Raw genomic sequence first — 13,622 nt, 5'->3', positions numbered from 1 at the left:
ACTCCTAATCCATTTATAGGATCTACACTAAGTAAAAAAATTAAAGACATCTGAAAACTATTTTGTGAGTCCTTATAATCCATATCAACAATCATGGAATATATTAAGTAATAGACCAAAAATTAATCATCATATTAACCAAAAACACATAGCAAGACAAGATAACTAAATATTTTCATTTGGAAATTGGGAAATTTAGTCAATTTTAAAACTCAGCAAATGAGATCATTTCACAGAAGCAACCTAGGTTTGCTGGTAAATTAAAATTTTGACATTTTGTTTTGGTTTGGGAGGGTAGTTCCTCTTCTGTAAATTGTGTACTCACATAAGAAATATATCTATGTTCTCACGACACTTGCTGTAGAGGTAATAATATGAAGTTAGCTCAGGGATCAGGGCCTCACAGTGCAGTGCTGGTAGCTTTTTTTTTTTTTTTTGCCCTGCACCTTGAGTAAAAGTTTCCTGAGGCCTCCCCGGAAGCAGAAACCACCATGCTTCCTGTATAGCCTATGGAACCATGAGCCAACTAAGGGTATTTCTCATGTATTTCTTTATAGCAATGCAAGAACGTACTAATACAGCTAAGCAGAGGCCATCAGGACCAGCAACAATCTGAGCTGGATGAGAGACAAAGCTAAACTTTGAGCAGCAGCAGGAGCTGCCAGGGATTACAGAAAGGAAGGACGGACTCCTAAATTCCAGGATGTCTCCTTTAAGTCTGTAAGAAGCTCAGCCACCGTCTCCTTACCTGACTCCTCTGGGAAAGAGTTTCCCTAGGTTAAGCCATACAGGGATAGGGTAGGAGATGCCATTTGGATCTAGGAGCAGAGGGCAGAGCCTCAGCAGGAAGAGTGTCTCTTTGAGAAGGAGACACAGTGGAGCAGGTGTGTAGGTTCACAGGGCCAGCTATGGGTAGAGTCGGGTGTACATTTTTAGAAGCCACAATTCCCAAAAATCTCCTGACTATAACATCAGTGCACAGAGCCAGTCAAATGGAGGAGGAGTGGGTCCAGGCAATTCAGGAAGAAGGAAAGTAACAAATGAGTGGTTGCAGGAGGACACTTTTTCTGTCGAGGTCACTAAACAAAACATTGTCTCCTCCCCTTAACTTCAGAAACAATGGAGGGTAAAAGTGTTGCCTGGGCCCTGGGGGCAAAGGCAGTAGATAACTTCTCTGTCATGTTCTCCAGAAGGGCCCATTCCAGCCTCACAGGCTGAGAAGTCTGTTCGGTTCCCAAGTACTAGAGCTGCTGCTATAAGGGACTCCCGAATTTCCTTCCTGAACCAGAGGCTGCCCAGCCTTTTCTTCCTGTTTTATTTTTTCCCAGGAAGAAACTTGCCTGTACAATTACAAGGTTCTACAGTTCTAAATTCCAATCTAGTCTTCCACATCATTTTGAAGGTATAATATTACTTGTCAAAGTGGGATGATAGAAGATATGTGTGGACATAAATTGTTGACAAGGAAAAAAACCAAAATAAGAAAATAAGAGAAAAAATATATGTATGTACAGTGGTTAGCTAGAAATATGCCTTTTAAATATTTGGCATCTGGTATGTGGGCCTCAATGTGTACTATTGCACTAGCTTCCCAAATATTAAAGGATGTCTTTTAAAAGAAAAACCTCTTGCTAAAAGGTTAACAGTTAAAATAACCAGAGCGGCACAGGTACCAGTCATTAAGTGAAACCTTTCATCTTCCCAGAATAGTACCTGTTCCCAAGCCAGCTTCTCTGAAAATCACTTTTCTCTCCTTTACTATTTAGTTTACAGATTGTATAGTAACAATACAGAAACCACAATAGTAGCAAAAAAATAAAGAATATTTTTAAATGAAAACTCACATCCTAACTCTACCAAAACATGAAAATTAAACCTGAATGCCTCCCATTCCTGATATATTTTTCACCTAAATATTCAGCTCTGGGATTGCATTGTTTTTGGATTGAGTGGAAATTATTGCCTGGTCTTGAAATCTTCCATAATGTGTGTGTGTGTGCGTGTGTGCGTGTGTGTGTGTGTATGTATGTATGTGTGGTGAATATACTTCTTTTTGTTCAGAGCAAAGATTTTTTCAATATGTATATTTATTTTAGGCAGATTATGCTAGTAATTTTCTACAAATGTGCTTTTTAAAAAATAACCTTTAATTTAAAAAAATTTTTCTTACTCAGTGGCCCACAATTGTTAAAAACGCTACTAATGGAGCTGGGTATGGTGACACACACCTGTCATCCCAGCTACTTGGGAGACTGAGGCAGGGGTATTGCTTAAACTTGGGGATGTGAAACCAGCCTGGGCAACGTAGTGAGATCCTAATCTCAAAAATCAATCAATCATTAAAAAATAAAATAAAATAAAACACTACTAATAGCTTTTTAAAAAATAGTTCTTAACCAATTTTCCTAGCACCTTCCTTTCCTCAGTGAAGTATAGAAATATGTGGTCAGGCACTGTGGCTCACACCTATAATCCCAATAATTTGGGAAGCCAAGGCATGAGGATCAGTTGATTCCAGGAATTCAAGACTAGCCAGGGTGACATAATGAGACTTGGTCTCTAACAAAATTTTTTTTTTCTTTTATTACCAGGGCATGATGGTGCATGCCTGTAGCCCAGCTACTTGGAAGGCTGAGGTAGGAGAATCACTTGAGCCCAGGAGGTGAAGGCTGCAGTGAGCCATGGTTGCACCACTGCACTCCATACCTGGGTGACAGAGTGAGACACAGTAACAAAAACAGACAACAACAAAAAGTATTTGTTTTAGAAAAACATCTGGTGGGGTTTGGGCTTAAAAATATATTATTCTAAAATATTCATAAATATTCTCTAGCAATGATAAGATTAAAGTGACAAAGACAAACTTTTTTCCTGTGCAGTTCCATCTCTCACCTTCCCATAATTTGTCTGTCCCATCCAGCTTCCAAAGGAAATTATTTACAAAATAATGTCTGCATCCTGGGTCTATATATCTATTGCCTATGAGGAGAGCGTTTCAGATCTGAGCCATCTTCAAGTCTTATACTTTGTGTATAGCTCTCATGTTTTTGCAGGTTATGTAAGTTTGTATACCCTTTCTTTTATTAATCTGTGCATGGTCAGTTCATTTCGGGTAATCTTCAGAGGGTGAAAGGCGAAGCTTTTCACTTCACTCCTACTGTGACAACTAACTACCTTCTTACTCATTCAATGTTTTAGTCTATATCAACACTTTTATATACATTTACTTTTAAACAAAATTTTGCATCATTACACTTAAAATTTTATTTACCCTTTAAAAAGGAAATTAAAAATTATAAAATTTTACATAATAAAAATAAAATAAATGATTTATATAAAAATTAATCTGACCTGTGAAAAACACTGTCCAGAGGCCAGGCGCGGTGGCTAATGCTTGTAATCTCAGCACTTTGGGAGGCCGAGGTGGGTGGATCACGAGGTCAGGCGATCTAGACCACGATGAAACCCCTCTCTACCAAAAATACAAAAAATTAGCCGGGTGTAGTGGCGGGCGCCTGTAGTCCCAGCCACTCGTAGGGGCTGAGGCAGGAGAATGGCGTGAACCCGGGAGGCGGAGCTTGCAGTGAGCCGAGATCGTGCCACTGCAATCCAGCCTGGGTGACAGAGCCAGACTCTGTCAAAAAAAAAAAAAAAAAAAACCAAAAGAAAAAGAAAAACACTATCGAGAGAATAAAAAGACAAATCACAGACTGGGAGTAAAAATTTACAAAATCTATATCTGGTGAAGATACATTTGTTATCCAAAATATGCAAAGAACTCTCAGGACTCAATAATAGGAAAACAAATAGTCTAACACAAATGTAGAGATCTGAACAGACATTTCACCATAGAATACAGATGGATGATACGTAAGCACATTGAAAGATGTTCAACATCATTCATCATTAGGGAAATGTAAATTAAAACCACAATGAGATACTGCTACATGCCTATTAGAATAGCTAAAATTTAAAAGACTGACCATACTAAACATTGGTGAGAACACAAAGGAACAGGAATGCTCATACACTGCTGCTGGAAATACAGCCACTTTGTCAGTTTCTTTATAAGTTAAACTGGCTGGGAGCGGTGGCTCACGCTGTAATCCCAGCACTTCGGGAGGCCAAGGCGGGCAGATCACGAGGTCGGGAAATCGAGACCATCCTAGCTAACACGGTGAAACCGCGTATCTACTAAAAATACAAACAATTAGCCGGGCGTGGTGGCGAGCTCCTGTAATTCCAGCTACTCCGGAGGCTGAGGCAGGAGAATGGCGTGAACCCGGGAGGCGGAGCTTGCAGTGAGCCGCCATGCACCACTGCACTCCAGCCTGGGCGACAGAGCGAGACTCCGTCTCAAAAAAAAAAAAAAAAAAGTTAAACATATCACACCACCTAGTCATTCAAATCCTGCTTATTTGCCCAAGACAAATGAAAGTGTATGTCCAAACGATTGGACAAACATTCGTAGCAACTTTATTTGAAATAGCAAAAACAACCGGAAGCAAACCAAATGTCCATCAAGAGGTGAATAGATACACTAACTGTAGAATATCCATACAATAAAACAATTTTTTTAAAAAAACTACGGGGCAAAAAACAAAAAACCAAAGATAGAATCTAACTTCTTGGTAAGTACATTCACTATTAGGGCTTTTATAACAGAGAAGTCATTCTTTATTAACACTCTTTTGACTATGAAAATATTTTGACATCAAAAATCTGCCAAATATGAAGAAACAAAGGACACACAGCTTTTTCTATTTTCAATTTTTATTTTATTTTTATTTTTTTGAGAAGGAGTCTCTTTCTGTCACCCAGGCTGGAGTGCAGTGGCGCGATCTTAGCTCACTGCAAGCTGCGCCTCCCGGTTCACGCCATTCTCCTCCCTCAGTCTCCCGAGTAGCTGGGACTACAGGCGCCCGCCACCAAGCCCGGCTAATTTTTTGTATTTTTAGTAGAGACGGGGTTTCACCGTTAGCCAGGATGGTCTCAATCTCCTGACCTCGTGATCTGCCCGCCTAGGCCTCTCAAAGTGCTGGGATTACAGGTGTGAGCCACCGCCCCCGGCCCCAGGACACACAGCTTTAAAATTTCTCCTTGGTCTCACCCAGTGCCAACCACCTAAAACCTCTCATTTTCCCCCAGACATTTCTTCTGCCTCCAGGATGGAGGTAGAGAATCTTGGCCTTGGGACACGCACTGGGGACCATGCTGGGCTGCTGTGGTCAGTGACAGACTCAGGTTCTCACCAGGATCCCCAAAATAGGCCCCTGAAAAAAATGTTACCATCAGGGTGCGCTCCCTGATTCTTGTGTCTGCTGGAAGGAGGAAATCAAGCCAGGAACATTGTCAGGATAGAGATGAAAATAGGGCTCACTTTTCTGTCTCTTGTGATGTCAGACAAGCCTTTCAGCTCTGTCTCCTCAGCCCTCATGGAATTGTTTGGTGTGGACGCACCAAGATTCTGAACTGGGTCCCCTTTCCCTCTGCCCTTCTCTGAGGCCAGATTCTGAGCTCTCCATTCCAATTTTTCCCCCAATTTGCCCTTGCATTTATTTATCTGGATTACTGTCTGCCTGTCCCAAAGAATAAAAGCTTTATCACAGTGGGGACTTTGTTTAAAAAAATAATAATAACAGCTATATTTTTAGGACCCATGACACTGACCAGCATATCGGTGGTATCTGATAAAAAATGTTTGTTGACTGAATGAACAAATATATTATTCACAATTCACATTATCCTGAACTGGCTAGAAAATTAAATACCTGATATCAGTATTGGCAACATTATGAAGTAAATATAATTCTGATACAGTGCTCGTGAAAGTCTAATATGAAATGCTCATTTTAGAAAACATTTTCTTGTAGATTTGAAAATGTTTCATCTCCATGAACTAGTTGTATATCTGCAAGTTGTGTATCTTTGGGTTAGGCAGAATAATTGCCCCCCACCAAAGACAGCCACATCCCAGTCTTCAGATAAGGTGAACATGCTAACGTAAGTTAGCATGTTCAAAGGGACTTGGCAGATGTGATTACCATTAAGGGCATTGAAATGGGGAAATTACCTTGAATTACCTTGGTGAGCCAATCTAATCTCATAATTCCTTGAGAGCAGAGAATATTTTCTGGATGCTGAGATTCAGACAGATGGCAGTATGAGAAAGATGTGGCCTGCTATTACTGGCTTTTAAAACAGTGGTAGGGGGCCACAAGCCAAGGAAAGCCAGTGACCTTTAGAAGCTGGGAATGACCCAAAGTTTACAACCAGGAAGAAACTGAGGATCTACAACCACAAGGAACTGAATTCTGCCAACAACCCAGATGCTCTTTTAGAGCTTTCAGAAAGAAATGCAGCCTGCCAACATCTTGATGTTATTTCAGTGAGAGCCATGCCAGATTTTCAACCAAAACAATTCTAAGACAATAAGTTTGTGTGTGTTTATTAAAACTGACTCAAATCTTACAAAAATGTGTTATTTTAAGCCACTGAATTTGTGGTAAATTGTTACAGCAGGAATAGAAAACTGATACAACCCTAGAGAAAGTCTTGTACATGGGCTCTATAAACACACAGCAGAATTTTTAAAAACTTTTTATTGAGTTAAAAAAAATATATATAATTTACCATCTGTACATTTTTAGAGGACAGTTTAGTGGTGATAAATACATTTATATTTTCTTCTCTTAATCTCCTCTTCCCCCTCCCCTTGCTGGCCTCTAGCAACCACCAATTTACTTTCTATCTTCATGAGATCCACTTTTTTACTGCCCACATATGAGTGACAACATGTGGTATTTGCCTTTCTGTGCTTGGCTCATTCCACTTAACATAATGGCCTATGTTCATTACGTTAAGCCAAATGGCCAGCGCCACCTATGTTGCTGCGAATGACAGAATTTCATTCTTTGTATCTGAGTAGTATTCCATTATGTATATATATGACTTTTAAAATCTATTCATTTGTTGATGAGCACTTACATTGATTCCACATTTTGTCTATTGTGAATAGTGCTGCAGTACACATTGGCATGTAGATATGTCTTTGATACATTAATTTCCTTTATTTTGGATATATATCCAGTAAAGAAATTGCTGGACCACATGGTAGTTCTATGTTTACTTTTTTGAGGAACCTCCATACTGTTCTCCATAGTGGCTTTATTAATGTAGATTCCCACCAACAGTGTACTAGTATTTCCCTTTCTCCACATCCTTGCCAGCATCTGTTTTGCCTGTCTTTTTGAAACAAGTCATTTCAACCAAGGTGAGATGATATTGCATTGTGATTTTGATTTGCATTTCTTTGACGATTAGTGATATTGAACATTTTTTCATCTTCCTATTGGCCATTTGTATGTCTTCTTTTGAGAAAATATCTGTTCAGATCTTTTGCCCATTTTTTAATTGTATTTATGTATATTTTATTAACTATTATGTTTTTAGAAGCAAGGTCTTGCTTTGTCACCCAAGCTAAAGGGCAGTAGCATAATCATAGCTCACTGTAACCTCAAACTCCTGGGATTAAGAAATCCTCCTGACCGGGCGCGGTGGCTCACGCCTGTATTCCCAGCACTTTGGGAGGCCGAGGCGGGCAGATCACGAAGTCAGGAGATCGAGACCATCCTGGCTAACACGGTGGAAACCCGTCTCTACTAAAAATACAAAAAATTAGCCAGGCTTGGTGCCGGGCGCCTGTAGTCCCAGCTACTCAGGAGGCTGAGGCAGGAGAATGGCGTGAACCCCGGGGGAGCAGTGCCTGCAGTGAGCCGAGATCGCGCCACTGCACTCCAACCTGGGCGACAGCGAGACTCCATCACAAAAAAAAAAAAAAAAAAAAAGAAATCCTCCTACCTCCGCCTCTTCAGTAGCCCATTTTTCAATCAGATTTTTTGTTTGTTTATTATTGAATTGCTTGAGCTCCTTATATATTCTACTTGTTAATCCTTTATCAGATAGATAGTTTGAAAATATTTTGTCCCATTCTGTGGTTGGCTCTTCACTTTATTGATTGTTTCCTTTGCTTGAGGTTTTTTAGTTTGATATAATCCCATTGTCTATTTTTGCTTTTGTTGCCTGTGCTTCCGAGTTCTTACGCAAAAAAATCTTTGCCCAGACTAATGTCCTGGAGCATTTCTCCTGTGCTTTCTTTTTTTCTTTCTTTCTTTTTTTTTTTTTTCACGCCATTCTCCTGCCTCAGCCTCCCGAGTAGCTGGGACTACAGGCACCCACCATCATGCCCCGCTAATTTTTTTTTTTTTTTGTATTTTTAGTAGAGACGGAGTTTCACCGTGTTAGCCAGGGTGGTCTCGATCTCCTGACCTTGTGATCCACCCGCCTTGGCCTCCCAAAGTGCTGAGATTACAGATGTGAGCCACCGTGCCCAGCCTTTCCTATGCTTTTTTTTTTTTTTTTTTTTTTTACCAGCTTCATAGTTTCAGGTCTCAGATTCAAGTCTTTAATCAATTTTTATTTGATTTGATTTTTGTGTATGGTGAGATGGGTTTAATTTTATCCTTCTGCATATAGTTATTCAGTTTTCCCAGGATCATTTATTGAAAAGACTGTTGTTTTCCCAGTGTATGTTCTTGATGCCTTTGTAGAGATGAGTTGTTTGTAAATGTGTAGATTTGTCTGCAATCTCTATTCTGTTCCACTGTCCTATGTGTCTGTTTTTATGCCAGTAGAAATATATTAGCAATAATTAGTACAGAAAAGCTGAAACAATGAAATGACAAAAGTGAATTATACTGGTATAATTCATTATGCTCACTAAATGCAATAGCATACAGCTAGGAAAACAATGTAGTGCACACGGTATTAAAATACAACACAATTCAATATACACAGTGCTCACAGTGGCCATCGTTAGAGTGTTGAAGAAGGGGATGTAGTCAGCAAAAGTTGTACAGGTGACTTCAAAAGTAATCATAAGCACTTATGATTACTTTTGGCTTAATTTCTTAAACCAAGACTGGAGACACAGGTGTTCATTATGTGCTTATTATATATATAAAATAAATATTTTATAAATATATTGTTTCTGTTCAGTATTTAATAAAGTAAATCAATAGAAAAGGTTAAAAAGCAATGCACACATATTTCAAATATTTTTTGCTCCAAATTATATAAACATTGCAGAGTTATTGCCCTGGGCCTGGCAAGGTGACTCACACCTCTCATCCTAGCACTTTAGGAGACTGAGGCAGGACGATAGCTTCAGCCCCAGAGGTCAGGGCTGCAGTGAGCCTTAATTGCACTACTGCACTCCAGCCTAGGTGACAGAGCGAGATGCTGTCTGAAGATAAAATAAAAATAATTTAATATATAAATATATGTTTATATATTAACTGATTTTATTAACTATATATACATATAGTTGTTGTCTTGGTCTATAGGCAATCTTACAGTGCTTAAGAATTTGATACTGAGAACAGATCTCCCAGGTATATGCTGTGTTTCTGGGGTGACATGATGCTCTCATCTGGCCTCTGTGAGCCTAATTCTATCTTACATTTACCCCACTCTTCAACAACAACTTGGGGAGGTGTCCCTAAACATTCCCAGGTGAACCCAAACCTGTGGCCCTCAACACATTTCTAGGTAAAGCAAGCTCCTGACATATCTGTGGATATCCTCTCATTGGAAGAAGGGGGAAGAGACCATCTCAAAATAATTCATTTAACATAGCTTTTCAGCATTGATTTTATTTTGATAAAGAGACACACAGTAAATAAAATTTCTAAAAAACTATAAGCTTTCAAGCATTCTCATGCTAAATCTAGCCCTGCTCACATGCCAGGGAAATATAAAGGTAATCTGTTTCTCAACCTGACCAGGATGCTACAGTAATTAAAAATAAACTCAATCCCTGGATCCCTACCAAAGGGTCATTTCATATGGATCAAAGTTCTGGAAAAATTATTTGTCTGGAAATAGACTAATTCTCCAAAATATAATTGAAATAACAGCCTCTGGAAAGGGCCAAATACAACTCTTAATGATACAGCAGCTAAATATAGGTCTGATGCTCATTCCGTGTGGACAACAATAGCAGCCATTCCCACAAATGGCTGATTTGTGGGAAGTAAACACTACTTTTGCAGAATCTTACATGATTTCAGTAGAAGGGCAAGGACATTTCAGTTGGGAACAGATTGCTCCATGGTAATGTGATCACTATGTACCCAATAATGGCTCTTTCTTCCTAGCGTCAATGCAGATGTTATTTTCACCTTAACTGTTACCATTGCCGTTTCTAACCACGTGAAAGTGTATCCTTTATATATCTGAAGTAAATTCATACTAGTGGTGTAACATCTCCAGCCATTTAAGTGTAAAAACAGAAAATGTATGATGTGTTTACATACTGTTTTATACTCCTAACGCATGAAGAGAAGATCCTTCTATTCATTGCCTATACTTTTATTTCTAAACTTTCTGTAACACTTTATCTTATATCCAGCATAGAATTAAGATTTGCTTTTTGATTTAATCTGACAATATTTTTTCCTCTAATAAGAGTCAAGTCCACTTACTTTTAATGATAAATTGTGTTTGGTTATATTTTGATTACAGTATATTATGCTATGATTTATATGCACATATCTGTCTTTTGCTGTCTTGTTTGTTTTTATTGCTTTTGTTTTGATGTTGTGATATTTGGAAGAGTTAAACTTTTATTCTGATGGCTACCTTATGTAATTTCATAAAATCATCTCTTTCTTTGGACAGTAGCTAATGTCTCTAAACTAAGAACAATGGTATTAGCTGTATTCTCTTTCTTGTCCTCCCTATGTGATTTTTCATCCCACAATTTGATTTAATCATATTAACTTTATTTCCCCTGGTGCCATTAAGTATGCTTACATTTCTATAAACAATATCCTTTGACTCCCAGGCATTACAGATGAGCAGTCAGTAAAATCATTCTGAGGAATACTTTCTCTTTCCTTTTCTTCCATTTTTCTTAGTTGTATCATTTCTATATTGCCAGAGCACCTACAGTTGCATTTCTTTCTGTCAGCTTTATCCAGCATTTGTTTTTGTCTTTTATTTGAAGTTAAATATATTCCTTGCTCACTACAACACTGGGGGAAGGAAGGTTTCTGTTGTCATTGTTGTGCTTGTACAGTTGTTTATTTAAAAACATTGGCAAAAACAAAAACTGTATGTAGATGGAATGGAGATAAGACAGAAAATGAGAGAGACTGATGATGAGTGTGCCTATTCTAGACTGGGAGGCGTGCTACACTGAGCAGTGTCTCCAAGGCTGCAGGAAAGGATGGTTGATTGTGAGCAGGTGGACTTTCCACTGGAGGAGAGAAGTCCTACGCTCAACAACCTGTGCAGAACCAGAAACTGGTAATGCTTCAAATCAACTTACAGACCTGGAGGTAGAAATTTAAGAAAACTCGTTTAGCACCTAGTTTCCTAGAAAATATTAGCTACTATTTGCTGAGCATCTGTCAGTCTGTCTGTAGCATGGAAGATCTGAGTACAGGGGAAACTGGATTAGTAACAGTGGTTCAGAAAATTATATAATATTCAACCAAAATTCCTGCTTTACATACACAGCACCTGGTATTTCCAGAACTAGAAGGTAAAGAAATTATTTGTGCTTGAACTTGCAGAAAACTGCCTTTTCCCTTCTTCTCTTGCATCTTAACCTGGAGCTTCCCTTTTCTTGAGCCTCAGTGTGCTTCCCAACTCAACTTATAATTGACTTCCTGCAGTTTCTCCTTAGGACAGGGCTTTGTTTTGGGGGTGGTTAATTTGTAGGGTTCATAGGAAACAGACCACTCACAGCACCTGCTTTTTGGCATCCTCACTCTCAGCTATGAGTTGAGGCCCAGGAAGCCTTCTGCCAGCCTCAGCTGCTGTTCTCAGATTAATCTGCTGAGTTCTTTTTGCCTAGTAAGAATCTCTGAATTTAGGAACATAGATGTTAGCACTTGTATTTCTAGGTTTTCCAGTTCCCAGGGCCATTAAACATTTTTTTCCTTTCCTTTCCTTCTTCCAAAAAAATTGGTGATTCCCCTGGGTCCCTGTGGTTTAACCTCACAAAAGGTCCATGATGACACCCTGTTACATTGTTTTGTCATAGTTAATACCTTGTTATCCCAGTTGCTCAGTCCGTTTTTGTGAGAGATTCAGGGATATTAATAAAACTGTGCTGCTACTGCTACTAACATCTTGCATAAAATCCCTATTAATTAAAATGTTTATTTTGCATGTGATTTGAACTTGTAGTTTTTATTCAAAGTTTTTCAACAGAGATCCAGAAAAGACCCTCCTTATATTTTTAGTTTTGTGCATTGCAACACTTTTTAGTGAAAAAAAAAAAACATGAGAACAACACAAGTGATTTTAAAAGAATAAACCTACAATCCGTTAATTATAAAATGAAATACTATGCAGGTGTTAAGAATGAGGGAATCAATAAGAACTTGTGTGGGGTAACTATAAACTTTTAAAAAATAAATTTAATGCTCATTTGACCATATTATCATTAAAAAAATACAAGCATACTTGCACACACCTTCAAGCAAAATGGGTACACGCATTTAAAAATATTTAAATTAAGTAAATGGCCCAATAATTTAACATTGTACAATTCTATGTTCTCTGATGATTTTGTATGCTAGAAATAGGCATTACTGTTTTGTTTATTTCATTTGAAATAATTGTAGTCACATGAGGTTTAAGTTATAATACAGAGAGGTCACATACGCCTATTTTCTAATTGGATACCTTATTTATTACTACTGAGTTTTGAGAATTTTTTACATATGCTAGATGTAAGTTCTTTGTCAGATATATGGTATGCAAATTATTTCTCCTACTCTGTAATTCATTTTTTCAACCTCTTTACAGGGTCTTACTAACTAAAAAACAAACAAACAAACAAACAAAAGTGTTTATTTATTTTAATGAAGTCCAGTTTTATCACTTTTTCCTTTTGTAGATTTTGTTTTTGATATCAAGCCTAAAAATTCTTTGCCTAGCCCAAGGTCTCAAGAGTTTTCTTCTATTTTAAAAAGTTTAATGAATTTATTTCTTTATTAATTATTTTTGAGATGAGGTTTCACCCAAGCTGTAGTGCAGTGGTGCCATCATTGCTCACTGCAGCCACTAACTGCTGGATTGAAGTGATCCTTCCACCTCAGCCACTTGAGTAGTAGCTGGGATTACAGGCACGAGCTACCATACACAACTTTAAGTTGTATAATATTACATTTTACATTTAAGCCTGTGATTTATGTGAGCTAAATTTTATATAAAGTATAAATTTAGGTCAGTCTTAGTTTTTGTACCTGTGAATGTCCAATTGCTCTAGCACCATTTGTTGAAAAAGATATCCTTCCTTTAAACTGATTTTGCATCCTTGTTAAAAAAAAATCAGTTGAATATAGTGTGGTCTGTCACCTTTTAAAAAGATAAAAACATTGGCACTCACCAGATATCGAAGTTTAGAAATTTTTTTAAAGCTAAACGTCTGAAAATTGAATAAAAACACCTCCACATGTCAAATTAGTCAATTTGTATAGGACTAATTCATTTAAATATATTAAAATACAAAATAATTCAAACCACTAAAGTGATAATACAAGACT

Source organism: Pan troglodytes, chromosome 11 (assembly GCF_028858775.2).
Source record: "Pan troglodytes isolate AG18354 chromosome 11, NHGRI_mPanTro3-v2.0_pri, whole genome shotgun sequence".
NCBI classification, from domain to species: Eukaryota; Metazoa; Chordata; class Mammalia; order Primates; family Hominidae; genus Pan; species Pan troglodytes.
The sequence above is the reverse complement of the archived record's forward strand: the minus strand, read 5'-3'. Positions refer to the sequence as shown.